This window comes from Lytechinus pictus, chromosome 4, assembly GCF_037042905.1.
Source record: "Lytechinus pictus isolate F3 Inbred chromosome 4, Lp3.0, whole genome shotgun sequence".
Classification (NCBI taxonomy): Eukaryota; Metazoa; Echinodermata; class Echinoidea; order Temnopleuroida; family Toxopneustidae; genus Lytechinus; species Lytechinus pictus.
In genome coordinates, this window is record NC_087248.1 from 16,650,404 (window position 1) to 16,664,476 (window position 14,073).

The window sequence follows — 14,073 nt, forward strand, 5'->3', positions numbered from 1 at the left end:
CTATGTTTTTTCGTATATTGAGGAGTAAATTTCAACTAAAAGTCCTCTTTATAAAATACAATTGGAAGATTGCTCCTGAAATATATTTTGGGTGTGTGCAGGGGGGTTTCCCTTCTTTCAGTTTGTAAAGAAAAACAACGGGCTAGTGCTTTAGTTTTAGTAGCCCACACCCCTATATACTCTATGTTTTTTCGTATATTGAGGAGTAAAATTCAACTAAAAGTTCTCTTTATAAAATAAAATTGGAAGATTGCTCCTGAAATATATTTTGGGTGTGTGTAGGGGGGTTTCCCTTCTTTCAATTTGTAAAGAAACACAAATGGCTAGTGCTTTAGTTTTAGTAGCCCACACCCCTATATACTCTATGTTTTTTCGTATATTGAGGAGTAAATTTCAACTAAAAGTCCTCTTTATAAAATACAATTGGAAGATTGCTCCTGAAATATATTTTGGGTGTGTGCAGGGGGGTTTCCCTTCTTTCAGTTTGTAAAGAAAAACAACGGGCTAGTGCTTTAGTTCTAGTAGCCCACACCCCTATATACTCTATGTTTTTTCGTATATTGAGGAGTAAAATTCAACTAAAAGTCCTATTTATAAAATACAATTGGAAGATTGCTCCTGAAATATATTTTGGGTGTGTGTAGGGGGGTTTCCCTTCTTTCAATTTGTAAAGAAAAACAACGGGCTAGTGCTTTAGTTTTAGTAGCCCACACCCCTATATACTCTATGTTTTTTCGTATATTGAGGAGTAAAATTCAACTAAAAGTCCTCTTTATAAAATACAATTGGAAGATTGCTCCTGAAATATATTTTGGGTGTGTGTAGGGGGGTTTCCCTTCTTTCAATTTGTAAAGAAAAACAACGGGCTAGTGCTTTAGTTTTAGTAGCCCACACCCCTTTATACTCTATGTTTTTTCGTATATTGAGGAGTAAATTTCAACTAAAAGTCCTCTTTATAAAATACAATTGGAAGATTGCTCCTGAAATATATTTTGGGTGTGTGCAGGGGGGTTTCCCTTCTTTCAGTTTGTAAAGAAAAACAACGGGCTAGTGCTTTAGTTTTAGTAGCCCACACCCCTATATACTCTATGTTTTTTCGTATATTGAGGAGTAAAATTCAACTAAAAGTTCTCTTTATAAAATACAATTGGAAGATTGCTCCTGAAATATATTTTGGGTGTGTGTAGGGGGGTTTCCCTTCTTTTAATTTGTAAAGAAAAACAAATGGCTAGTGCTTTAGTTTTAGTAGCCCACACCCCTATATACTCTATGTTTTTTCGTATATTGAGGAGTAAATTTCAACTAAAAGTCCTCTTTATAAAATACAATTGGAAGATTGCTCCTAAAATATATTTTGGGTGTGTGTAGGGGGGTTTCCCTTCTTTCAATTTGTAAAGAAAAACAACGGGCTAGTGCTTTAGTTCTAGTAGCCCACACCCCTATATACTCTATGTTTTTTCGTATATTGAGGAGTAAATTTCAACTAAAAGTCCTCTTTATAAAATACAATTGGAAGATTGCTCCTGAAATATATTTTGGGTGTGTGCAGGGGGGTTTCCCTTCTTTCAGTTTGTAAAGAAACACAACGGGCTAGTGCTTTAGTTTTAGTAGCCCACACCCCTATATACTCTATGTTTTTTCGTATATTGAGGAGTAAAATTCAACTAAAAGTCCTCTTTATAAAATACAATTGGAAGATTGCTCCTGAAATATATTTTGGGTGTGTGTAGGGGGGTTTCACTTCTTTCAATTTGTAAAGAAAAACAACGGGCTAGTGCTTTAGTTTTAGTAGCCCACACCCCTATATACTCTATGTTTTTTCGTATATTGAGGAGTAAAATTCAACTAAAAGTCCTCTTTATAAAATACAATTGGAAGATTGCTCCTGAAATATATTTTGGGTGTGTGTAGGGGGGTTTCCCTTCTTTCAATTTGTAAAGAAAAACAACGGGCTAGTGCTTTAGTTTTAGTAGCCCACACCCCTTTATACTCTATGTTTTTTCGTATATTGAGGAGTAAATTTCAACTAAAAGTCCTCTTTATAAAATACAATTGGAAGATTGCTCCTGAAATATATTTTGGGTGTGTGTAGGGGGGTTTCCCTTCTTTCAATTTGCAAAGAAAAACAACGGGCTAGTGCTTTAGTTCTAGTAGCCCACACCCCTATATACTCTATGTTTTTTCGTATATTGAGGAGTAAATTTCAACTAAAAGTCCTCTTTATAAAATACAATTGGAAGATTGCTCCTGAAATATATTTTGGGTGTGTGCAGGGGGTTTCCCTTCTTTCAATTTGTAAAGAAAAACAAATGGCTAGTGCTTTAGTTTTAGTAGCCCACACCCCTATATACTCTATGTTTTTTCGTATATTGAGGAGTAAATTTCAACTAAAAGTCCTCTTTATAAAATACAATTGGAAGATTGCTCCTGAAATATATTTTGGGTGTGTGCAGGGAGGTTTCCCTTCTTTCAGTTTGTAAAGAAAAACAACGGGCTAGTGCTTTAGTTTTAGTAGCCCACACCCCTATATACTCTATGTTTTTTCGTATATTGAGGAGTAAAATTCAACTAAAAGTCCTCTTTATAAAATACAATTGGAAGATTGCTCCTGAAATATATTTTGGGTGTGTGTAGGGGGGTTTCCCTTCTTTCAATTTGTAAAGAAAAACAACGGGCTAGTGCTTTAGTTTTAGTAGCCCACACCCCTTTATACTCTATGTTTTTTCGTATATTGAGGAGTAAATTTCAACTAAAAGTCCTCTTTATAAAATACAATTGGAAGATTGCTCCTGAAATATATTTTGGGTGTGTGTAGGGGGGTTTCCCTTCTTTCAATTTGCAAAGAAAAACAACGGGCTAGTGCTTTAGTTCTAGTAGCCCACACCCCTATATACTCTATGTTTTTTCGTATATTGAGGAGTAAATTTCAACTAAAAGTCCTCTTTATAAAATACAATTGGAAGATTGCTCCTGAAATATATTTTGGGTGTGTGCAGGGGGGTTTCCCTTCTTTCAATTTGTAAAGAAAAACAACGGGCTAGTGCTTTAGTTTTAGTAGCCCACACCCCTATATACTCTATGTTTTTTCGTATATTGAGGAGTAAATTTCAACTAAAAGTCCTCTTTATAAAATACAATTGGAAGATTGCTCCTGAAATATATTTTGGGTGTGTGGAGGGGGGTTTCCCTTTTTCAATTTGTAAACAAAAAGAACGGGCTGGTGCTTTAGTTTTAGTACCCCGCACCCCTATATACTCTATGTTTCTTTCGTATATTGAAGAGTAATCTAGAATGAATTTTCTTTCTGATAAAGATTGATTGGAAGATTGCTCCTAAATCAAATTTCGGGTGTGTGAAGGGGAGTTTCCCTTCTTTTAATTTGTAAACAAAAACAAATGGTTAGTGCTTTACTTTTATTAGCCCATTACAGACGTTTAGCGAAAAATGTCAAGGGGGGGGGGCTTATTAAGCTCCCCCCTTCTCCTCGGGCTAGATAGGGTTAAGGGGGCTACAGCCTTCTCCCCCATTAACCCCACTTTGATTTTTTTTGAAGCAAGATAATACGCGAAAAAGAGCATTGTGAAAAACAAATATAATTCGCACTGTATAGGCTTTTTAAGTGGTGTATAATGCAAACTAACTTTCAATACCCAAGAAATTTTTACGCTTGGTCACTTGTTTCTATAGCTGTTATTCTGACTCTCTTTTGTTATCAACACTGGCGTACAGATGGAGAGGGGGAGGGCTTTTGTGGGCTGGAGCCCTCATAAATTCCAACCATTTTTTTTTCAATTCCCTCGAAGTTATATATAAAAAAATATGAAGCAAAATCTACGAGTATTTTATAGCAAGTAATTTTTGCTTATTCGCTTTACTGGCTAGCAAATTTTTCATGGCAAAGTAATTTATTCAGATATATTTTGCGATAATTTGTGCTCTCCCATGTCCCTTATTGTAAACTTTGTTCATATCTCTAAAACTTCAAGTCAGACATTACACTTTTCTCTATTTTCCCCCAAAATTTTCAGCACGTTCTCTTTGCTTTCTTGCAGAACACGAATTACGCTGCAAATATTTCCCAGAAAAATTGGGATCATGCACATGCCTGAACCTCGGGCCCCTCTAAATTTTCGTTCATTATACCACTGGTTATAAGCGAGATAAGCGAGGTGAGAGGGGGTATCCTAGCCAACTGCAGTCGCTTCACTCTCTTATATTGGCCCGAACCCCCTTTATAATTAGTTCTTGCTCGGCTTTAACATTTAAGCGAAGGCTGATAATAGTGCATTTTCAAGTTTCAATTGGAAGAGGGAGGCTGTGCATGTTTTGTTTCTCTCGACTGATTAGTTTTGACACAAGAAATTATGTATTTCATTTACATTACAATTATGCACGAACAAACTCTATTTTTTTTTAAATTATGATTTAAATAATAAAAGAGATTAATTTTTGGTTGATTGCACCGCTCGCTCGTAATACTAGAATTATTGCGAGCGACCACAGCAAGTGAGCGATTTTTTATTGCGAGACCGTACTTAGTTGATTATTATTATTATCATTGTGTTATTATTATTTGTTTAATTATTATTATTTTAATTTATTGATTAATTAATTTGTTTATTTATTATCATGATTATCAATAGATCATCATTATGGGGGCGTCGTGGCCGAGCCATTCATAATCTCGTCTCTCAATCAGAAGGTCGCGGGTTTGAATCCCAGACATGGCATGGTTTCCTTCAGCAAGAAATTTATCCACAATGTGCTGTTCTCAACCCAGGTAAGATGAATGGGTACCGGTAGGAAAGCGTTCCTTAAAGAGCTATGCGCGCTCATGCAGCAGTGGGTAGCCTATAGCTTAGCCGGGTTATAGTATATCGCGCTTAGACGTTAGCATTAAGCGCAATATAAATGTTGAATATCATTGTTATCATCATCATAAATTAAGAGTCAGAAATTATTCGGATCAAATATTATATATATATATATATATATATACATACATACATACATATATATATATATACAGAGAGAGAGAGAGCCTATATGTGTGTGGGGGGGGGATGCGTGTGTATGTAAATTCATATTGTGATTTTAAGACGACTATACATTTATTTGAAATCCTTAATTTTTATATTTATTCCTTTATTCATTTTCTTTTTAAAGGGCCTTAAAATGGTTCTCATTCTACCAAGCCTGGCCTCTTCGAATTAGATATCTGTATTCAGTATTCGACCCTCACATAATTATTCCTCATGTCCTAATTTCTCATAGTTTGGAATGGGCTTGGGAACGTTGTAAAAATGGTATACTGTATTACTAATATTAGCCGCCACCCCAGGCCTTCTTTCTATTAACCAAAAAATGTTTCCTTTTTTCAAAAGTTTTTGGTCACACATAATTATGACAGCATAACAATTTACGAGAAACAATGCTTTTATCTTAATACATAGATTGAAAATAAAACAAAAAAGAGAGAAAATTGGTTTAGTCATTTTTTACATCATTTCATTTTCTTTGGACCACCATCTTCTGAATATAATGTTTGAATTGTGTTTTCCAATATAAATCTCATATTTCTTTTATTTCCTTTATTTTTCTATCTGCAGAATTGCTTTGCTATCCGATTCCTGCCCAAGTCAAATCGAAAACCTGGAAAAGGAAGAATGGATGTTTATGATTACGGCGTTAGCGATATATCAAGTCTTAAGACACATGGCCTAAATGGAGTCTTCTTCTTCTTCTTTTAATATTACTTATAATGATATTAATAATGGTGATGATAATGATAATGTAATAATAGTAATAATAATAATGTAATGATAATAATAATAATAATAATAATAATTATTATATTAATAATAATAATAATAATAATAAAAATATTAATAATAATAATAATAATAATAATAATATTAATGATAATAATAATAATAATAATATTAAAACTTTTATGGGATTTTAATATCCAGACAGACAAGGTCATTGAAGCTAGACGACCAGACATCGTTCTCTTAAAGAAGAAGGAAAAGGAATGTCTCATCATAGATATTGCGATTCCGGGAGACTGCAGAGCTTGGCGTAAAGAGGAGGAAAAGATACAGAAGTATAACGATCTGGCATGGGAGCTGAGAAGGATATGGAAGGTGAAGACGAAGGTGGTACCAATAGTCATCGGAGCCTTAGGAACAGTGACAACAAGACACAGAAGCTTTCTGGCTGTTCTAGGAGTCGAGGTGTCCTTTGAAACGATACAGAAGGCAAGCTTGCTTGGAACAGCTCATATCTTACGGAAGGTCTTGAATTAGAAAGAGAAGTGAACAATGAGAAGAGGACCCATTTGATAGAATATAGAACAATAACCCTTGATTTCTGGAAGAAGTCCGGTTGCTGTTTAATATACCAACAGAACATCAAGTTGTGGACAATGGAAATAATAATAATAATAATAATGATAATAATGATAATAATAATAATAATAATAATAATAATAGTATTAATAATAATAATAAAGATATTAATAATAAAAATACTCAAAATAATAATAACAATAATAACAATAATAATAATAAGAAGAAGAAGAAGAAGAAGAAGAAGAAGAAGTAGAAGAAGAATCAGGGGCGACGCCATGGTGTTTTGATAGGAGGGGCGAAATTTTCGTAGGAAGAGGGCAAGATAATGTTTTACTGATGTTATACTCCACTCTTCTTTTGCCCTATCTGTCTTATTGCAACTTGGCGTGGGGAAGTACTTTTCAGTCCAGTCTGAAGAAATTGCTAGTAAGAATCATACTGAGAGCGAACCCAAAATCTACAGCTGGCCCGTTGTACTCGAATTAAATTGTTTACTCTAGAAAATATGACCACCTTCCAGCAATGTATTTTTATTTCTCAGGGTGTCAACAAACTTATGCCTTATCAATTTATCAAATTACATACGAAATGCACCATCCTTAAATACCTTTAAAATAAGACTTAAGAAGAAATTATTATAATGTATATATAATATAAGTTAGTAGATAGTGAGTGGAATTGCATATGTGTACAATGTTGTTTTTTTTTCCTTTTTATGTGTTTCCCCTCTCTATTCCCCCTTTTTATTCTCTCTTTCCTTCTTCCCGTCCGTCTGTTTTTGTCTTTTCTTCTTAGCCTTTGACTCTTCTGTATCGATAATTTTCGTGTTATAAATGCACATTGTATCATTGTATCAAAGCTGCTACTATGTTAGCTTGTTTAAAATTAGATTGTTTCTGATGTTTATATAATGTTGAAGGTGCACTCGTTTCAAGCTGTGCTTTTTGAGTTGTCACCTCCAGTTTATTGCTATTCAATTGTTATTGTATTTACTTGATTTGTTGCTTGAAATAAATGTTCTTTGAATATATTTTTTTGAAATTGAATAAAAGGGATAAAATAGATGATACATGATCAAGAACACTATTCTTAATATTTTATTCCCTTCTCCTTTAATTTTCTTCCTCTTTTTCTTCTGTTCCCTTTATTTTTTAAATCACAAAAAAATTCGTAAGGGGAAACTGCCCTCTGCCCCACCTGTGGCACCGCCCCCGATAATAATAATGATAATAGTAATGATAATGATGATGATAATAATAATAGTAGTAGTAATAGTAATAGTAATAATAATAATAATAATAGTAATAAAAATAACAATAATAAAAATAATAATAATGATAATAATAATAATAATAATAATAATAATGATAATAGTAGTAATGACGACGATGATGATGATGATGATGGTAATTATGATAATAAATTATCATGCAGTTCTCGTTAATTGCGCTAGTCGTAATACAGCTGGAATTAAGGAGGGCCAAAAGGCAGATTATGGACTGGCATAGGCTTAGGAAGATTTTCAGGATTGAGAGGGGGGGGGGGGCCTTAAATAATATATTTTTAGGATTGGGGGGCTCAATCAGTAGATTTTCAGGATTGGGTGGGGGGCTTAATCAATGATTTTTCAGGATTGGGGGAGGATCAATCAGTAGATTTTCAGCATGGGGGGGGGGAGGGAAGGGCTCAATCAGTAATATCTATAGGCCCTGCCAAAATAGTGTTGGGGGCTCAATGATATACAAAAGCCCCCCCCCCCCCCCGTTCCTCACCCTATGACTGGGATAATGACCTAGTCACAGAATAGTGTGCACTAATGTGTCCATAGAAAGAAGGTCAGTTTTTCGCCAGAACTCCAAGGGTCCGATTGCGTCCTCATTCAAGCATTTTTCCGAAAAAAATACAAGGGGAACTAGGATACGGACGATACGGATAGATACGGGTGGATACGAACAATCACTTGCGCCATCTTGCCTATCTTTCGACTTGCGTACAGTCACATAGAGTTGGGTGTATTTTGCGGAGATTTCGAATCCGTGCGAAGAAATACGAAGAGGAACGAATTATAAAAATAATAGTAAATCATGTGATTTTCTGATTAGTCCACTGCTATGCTGAAGTACACAATGTGGCTCACATTTTCTTTTGCCTTCATTTATTTTATTCATGACTAATGTTGTTGGTCTGAAAAAAAAAACCTGTCCTATTGTATTGTAGGTGAGAGATGGGATAATTGAAATGACGCCGTAGTCATTGTCGACCAACCAATATTATAAGAATTATCATACCTTTTCATCGTTTAGATAATCTTATTATCCGACGGATTTGTCGGTTTTATTCGGTCTGGATTCGATCTTATGTCGGGCTGAAAAATCGGAATGCGATCGGTTTCAATAATAGGTGGAGTCCAGTTGTTGTCGGCCAAATTAATTCTGATTCAAGGTCGACAGCGTAAACAATAGCACACATGTAGACGTCCCGAAACTGAACAAAGCCGCACTTACCCCGATACAAGACCGAATAAGGGCTGCATTAATATTGGACATGAAACCGATGACGAATATTCTAAGCACGTCAATTTTTGATAATTTTTGTATGTTGTAGAAGATCTTCAGGAGTTGAGCAATTTATTGAAAGTTTAATTTACCTTCAAATATCCATCGAAATAGCGGCAACGAAAAATATTGGTTAAAACATCAATTCCCGCCCCCCCCCCCCCCCTTAAAGAAGAAGAAGAAGGAGAAGAAGGAGAAGAAGAAGAAGAAGAAGAAGAAGAAAGACTCGTCATCATCAAAATCAACAGAGCAGAGTGACTGTAGTACCTATATTATAATTGTTATCAATAAAAGAGATAAATTCTTGGCTCACTCACTTCACTCGCTTGTCATATAAGAAATATCTCAAGCGAGCAGAGCGAGCGAGCGAGCGATTTTTTTTTTCGATCACGAGACTGTGCCACACCCCCACCCCCCTCTTCATGGAGGACCGATTTTGCCACCTCCCCCAGTCTGAACAGTGGATCAACGCCTCTGATGGAAAGTGATATAGACTGAATAACGTGCTTGATTCCAAAATGAGCCAAAGCCACCACTGGCGAGTACTGGCTGTGGTGTGATGTGCATCTCTGACATGGAAATCAAATGCACCATAAAATATTATAAATGTTCTTCTAGTATTGTCCATGGTTCTAGAATGAGAAATAATTACCAAATATTTGTTAATATCCAGAAGGCACTAAATCCAATGCGATCATGCAGGTTTGTTAACCTTATTTCTGAACTTCAAAGTTCAGATTTTAAAAACCAATATTGTGGATACCGCAAACAAAAATAATCTGTATAAATAACCACTTTTTTCAGGTAGAAATAATTTTTTTGTAGCACATTTTCAATCCAAAATTTCATCCACATCACAAATGTTTTTACAAGTTTTAAGTCAATGGCAATTAAGAACGATTCTTCTCCTTTACATATACCAAAAACATTAAATTTGATAGAGATTTGGAGCAGCAATGACAAAATTTTAAGAGGTGTTTTGATCCGCACTCAGCTCATTAAGTATGCAGAACATGCCTCCGTCACGCATGACTGAAGAAGCTACTTTTTGAGGACCTGCGTATTTTTAAGAATCTTTGTGATGTAGCGCAGAGGGAGGGCTTGTGATTTAACAAGAAAGTTAGACAAGAAAGTTATTCAAAACAAAAAAATTAGACAGTTCATTGCTTCGAGCTCCCTTTGCATCTTTTTTTTCTTGCCCTCTGTTTCTCTCTTTGAAATTCATTACAAGTGGACCTGAAGCCAGTTTGGTTGTCGAACCGATCATGGCTGTGTTTTAAGTCCATGAACCGATCAACCAGGTGGGAAAGTGAATGACGTTGAGTGAATTCGCAGGTGAGAATCAATATCTTGAATTTGAGATTTTTTTTTTGTGTATTTTGTTTAATGCAATATCAATGTAGGTAATTACCGACTAAAGTGGTGTGATTATCTTATATCATCACATGTTTCCTCATTGTAAAGGAGGAAATAGTAAAACTTTTGATATAGAAACATATAATTGATACAAAATATAAATACAATAGAAAATTAATAAGAAAAATAGTCATAGAGGGGAAAAGGTACAATTTTAATTATCAAAAGATTGATATTGCAGCAAAAGAACTAAAACTTGCAATATTGGGGGGGGGGGGGTCCTTAATCTTCAGAAACAGAATATGGTTAAAAAACAAATTGTAAAGTTGATTGATGACAACGATATACGGTGTGGGAAAAACAAGAATACGTCTTAAAAGAAGGTGCTATCTATTTTTGAACTGCTGTATAAGAATATCATGGAAATGGAGATGCAAATTTTTCCCCTCACATTTTAGAATAAACTTTTCACAGTCCAATATGGAAGAGGAGTATTTTTTAAATGAAAAACAGTTAGGCCATCTGGTAACATGGATTTACAGAAGATTTCCTGAAAGTTTCTTTCTACATTTTAGGAATGACTTTTTTCCCCCCTCAAAACTTGTACGTGCTGAAACCTCTGGAAAATTTTATATTTCTCAAAGTATTTGCATAACAATAAATTATGTTGCTGAAAGGTGTGAAGGTAGCATTTCATTAAGTACTGGAGACCATTTTCTTTTTGAATGTTGTTATTATCGTGTTCTATTATTTATATAGACTAAAGTAAGGTGTTCCAGGTATAATTCGTTCATGTTATACGGGATTCATGGCTGGAAGGTTTACATTAGAATTTGTACGATTTAATTGCGTACATATAGAGAAAGAACATGTGCCTAGCACAATTTTATTGAATATTTTATTTTTTATTTCGAAAAGGACTCTCGAGAGATTTTTGCTGACTTTTTTTTTTTAACGAATATGTATATTTTCTTTTTTTGAAAATGATTTAAAGTAGTTAAGGTGACAATACGCTCTCAGTAGATTTGTTTTTGTTAGATGCATGCTGAAATTCTGCGTCGATTCGAAATTCACACTCGTTAAGAAATTTCATTAATTTGTTTTAAAGAAATTCAGTATATCCTTGAAACATTTTAATTTAACATGATACAGCTGTCATTTTTTAATATTTGCTAAATGTATTTTAAAATAATGTGTGAGTTTTAGTGCATGGGCTGAAGATTAAAATGCAGAACATATCCAACATAGGTCTGTGCTTCACAAAGGGTAAGAAGGATTTAGAATTAGATGGGAGAAGGGAAATAATGTTGTGAAAACCTAATTTAAAAGAAGAAAACTTTTGTTACCTTGGTCTACTTTTCATGTTGTCATTGAGAAAATACCAGGCTTTAATTGCGATATAATATTTGAAATATAAAAACGCCATGTGATTTTATTTTGACTTTTTGCTATGTGCATTATAAAACCTCAGGCTGCCGGATTATTTCTAAGGTGGCATGGTCAACCATAAAACAGTGAAGATTTATCAGAGAATCAAATGTCAACAACAATTAACAATCAATGAACGAAACCTGCGTGTATCAAGAACACGCACACAATTATGTGATGAGGGTAGGAAATCGTGTGGCTGTTTTCATTTCGGGCGTAGAGGTCGAGGATTGTGTTATTGATCAACTGAAAAGTAGAACAGTCCTGGCAAAGGACTAGCACACAATAGGATTAGAGCGTGCGTGTGGTCAACACAGTTAAAGCACTAATCCTTTTGTTCACGCTGTCTGTGATGATAGTCAACATAAGCAAGCAAGCGCTGGTGACAGGAGTCGACTAGGAAGCGGGGAAACGGTTAAAAGATAAAGGCGGCCATCCTCAGAATCCACGGTTTCAGCTAAAATCTTCGAAAACAAGGCTTGCATATTTGATTTATATCATAACATTGCATTAAAAATGATAAAGAAAAAAATTTAAAACATCTTTGAACCCTGTTTTCAAAACGGCTTGTTTTTCCCGCATATAGTTACGGATCCTTTGTTCAAAGAAAATGATGAAAAATAATTACAGTGATTAACTTGATTTAAATGGGAAATATTAAAGAGAGATAGCTGGATGTTTCATGGTTCAGTTGTAATTTAAAACATATTTTAAGTGTATAATATATTACAAATTTACAAATTATTTCAGCAATATTTCATTCAATCAAGCGAACATAAATTCCGTTTTCACATGATTTCAAAACTGTGTTGGCACTGATTTTGTTTTGCATTTTTATTTTAAATATTTGTACCTTTCAATTCGTAATTCAGGTTTTTGATGATTTCCATGTTTTGTGAATGGATTTTTCTGAAATTGATAAAATTTGATATTTTTTTTCTTGTATTGTTAAGATGGGGCCCTGAGAGCTATAGTGCCAAGTCATGCAGCGGTGTTCCAGTGGGTAGTTCAGAGCATCATCCACCCTCACACCAACCATCACCACATACCAAGAGTTTGACCCATGTATCGCCAGCTTAAAATAGCTTGTGAGGTAAACGAATATTTTTACAACGTTGAATTGAATATCCTTCATGCAAAGTTAATGTGACTTTTTATTTAAATTCGATTAATTATAATACTCGTGTGCGCTCATGATGTCGATTGGCGGGAGGAAAGTTTCTATCCTGCAAGTTTCGAGTTTCGAGTGGCATTTTCGAGTTAAACCATATTTTCAAGTTTTACACTCTTAAAAAGGGCTTGTATAGCTAGGACTGCACTACTGCGGAGTGCTGATTTTCCTTTTCGAATTTGAACACTTATACTTTCTTCTTGAAAACGCATAGATGAAATAAAAAAGTAGATAAAAATATCAAAAAGGAATTTCATATTAAAAAAAAATCCTTTTAGGAAATTGTAATAAATAAAATAAAAAACTATTCCCGCATGCATTCTGAGCTTGAATGACCACTTCATCTTTTTTGTATGTTTTTTTTTTTTTTTTTTAACAATATGCCTTATAAACAATGGGTAATTAATGATCAATATCAATTAATAAGTGATGGACCTGGGCATCTCTCTCACATTTTCTCCTACACATGCCTGAGGTTCAGCAATGTTCATGTTTCAATTTTTTGGTCCATTTTAGCAGTGTAATTTGTGGTTTGCAAGCGAACTGATTATTTTAGAAAAAAAAACCAATTGAGCAATTTGGCGTGATTTTGACATGAAATTGGATAGATTTGCACAAAGTTTCCAACTAGTGACGTGAGCTAGCTAAAGTTATCTCGAAACACTACCTGAAAACATAATTTTTCCATGAAAATTTACTTGAACTTGAATTACATTGGAAACATTGAAGAGAGATAGCTGGGTGTTTCATGGTTCAGTTGTAATTTAAAACATATTTTAAGTGTATAATATATTACAAATTTACAAATTTAGTATTTTCCCCATTTCCCCCTCTTTCTCTCTCCCCGTGCCCCCGTAGTTACGCCAATGATTATAATAGATGCAGGGGCTGTCATCATAAACATTCGTAATGTTTGATATGATGGCAACCTTTCCCTTATAAAAGAAAAAGACTAAGGAACAAAAACGCCAATATTTAAGGGTCAACTTAAAGAGAGAGAGAGAAAAAAAAGTGCAAGTGCAGAAAAGGGAAAAAGGTGGGCATACGGTGGGGGAGGGGGGGGGGGGTTGGAAGGCTACATAATATCTGCAGGCACTTTCGAAAAAAATATCCTCTCTTAAAATTACAAAACACATTTCAATGAAACTCTGCTAAAAATTTGTATACTTGTACAAATTAACCTAATTAGGAGGTTGCTACTATACATTAC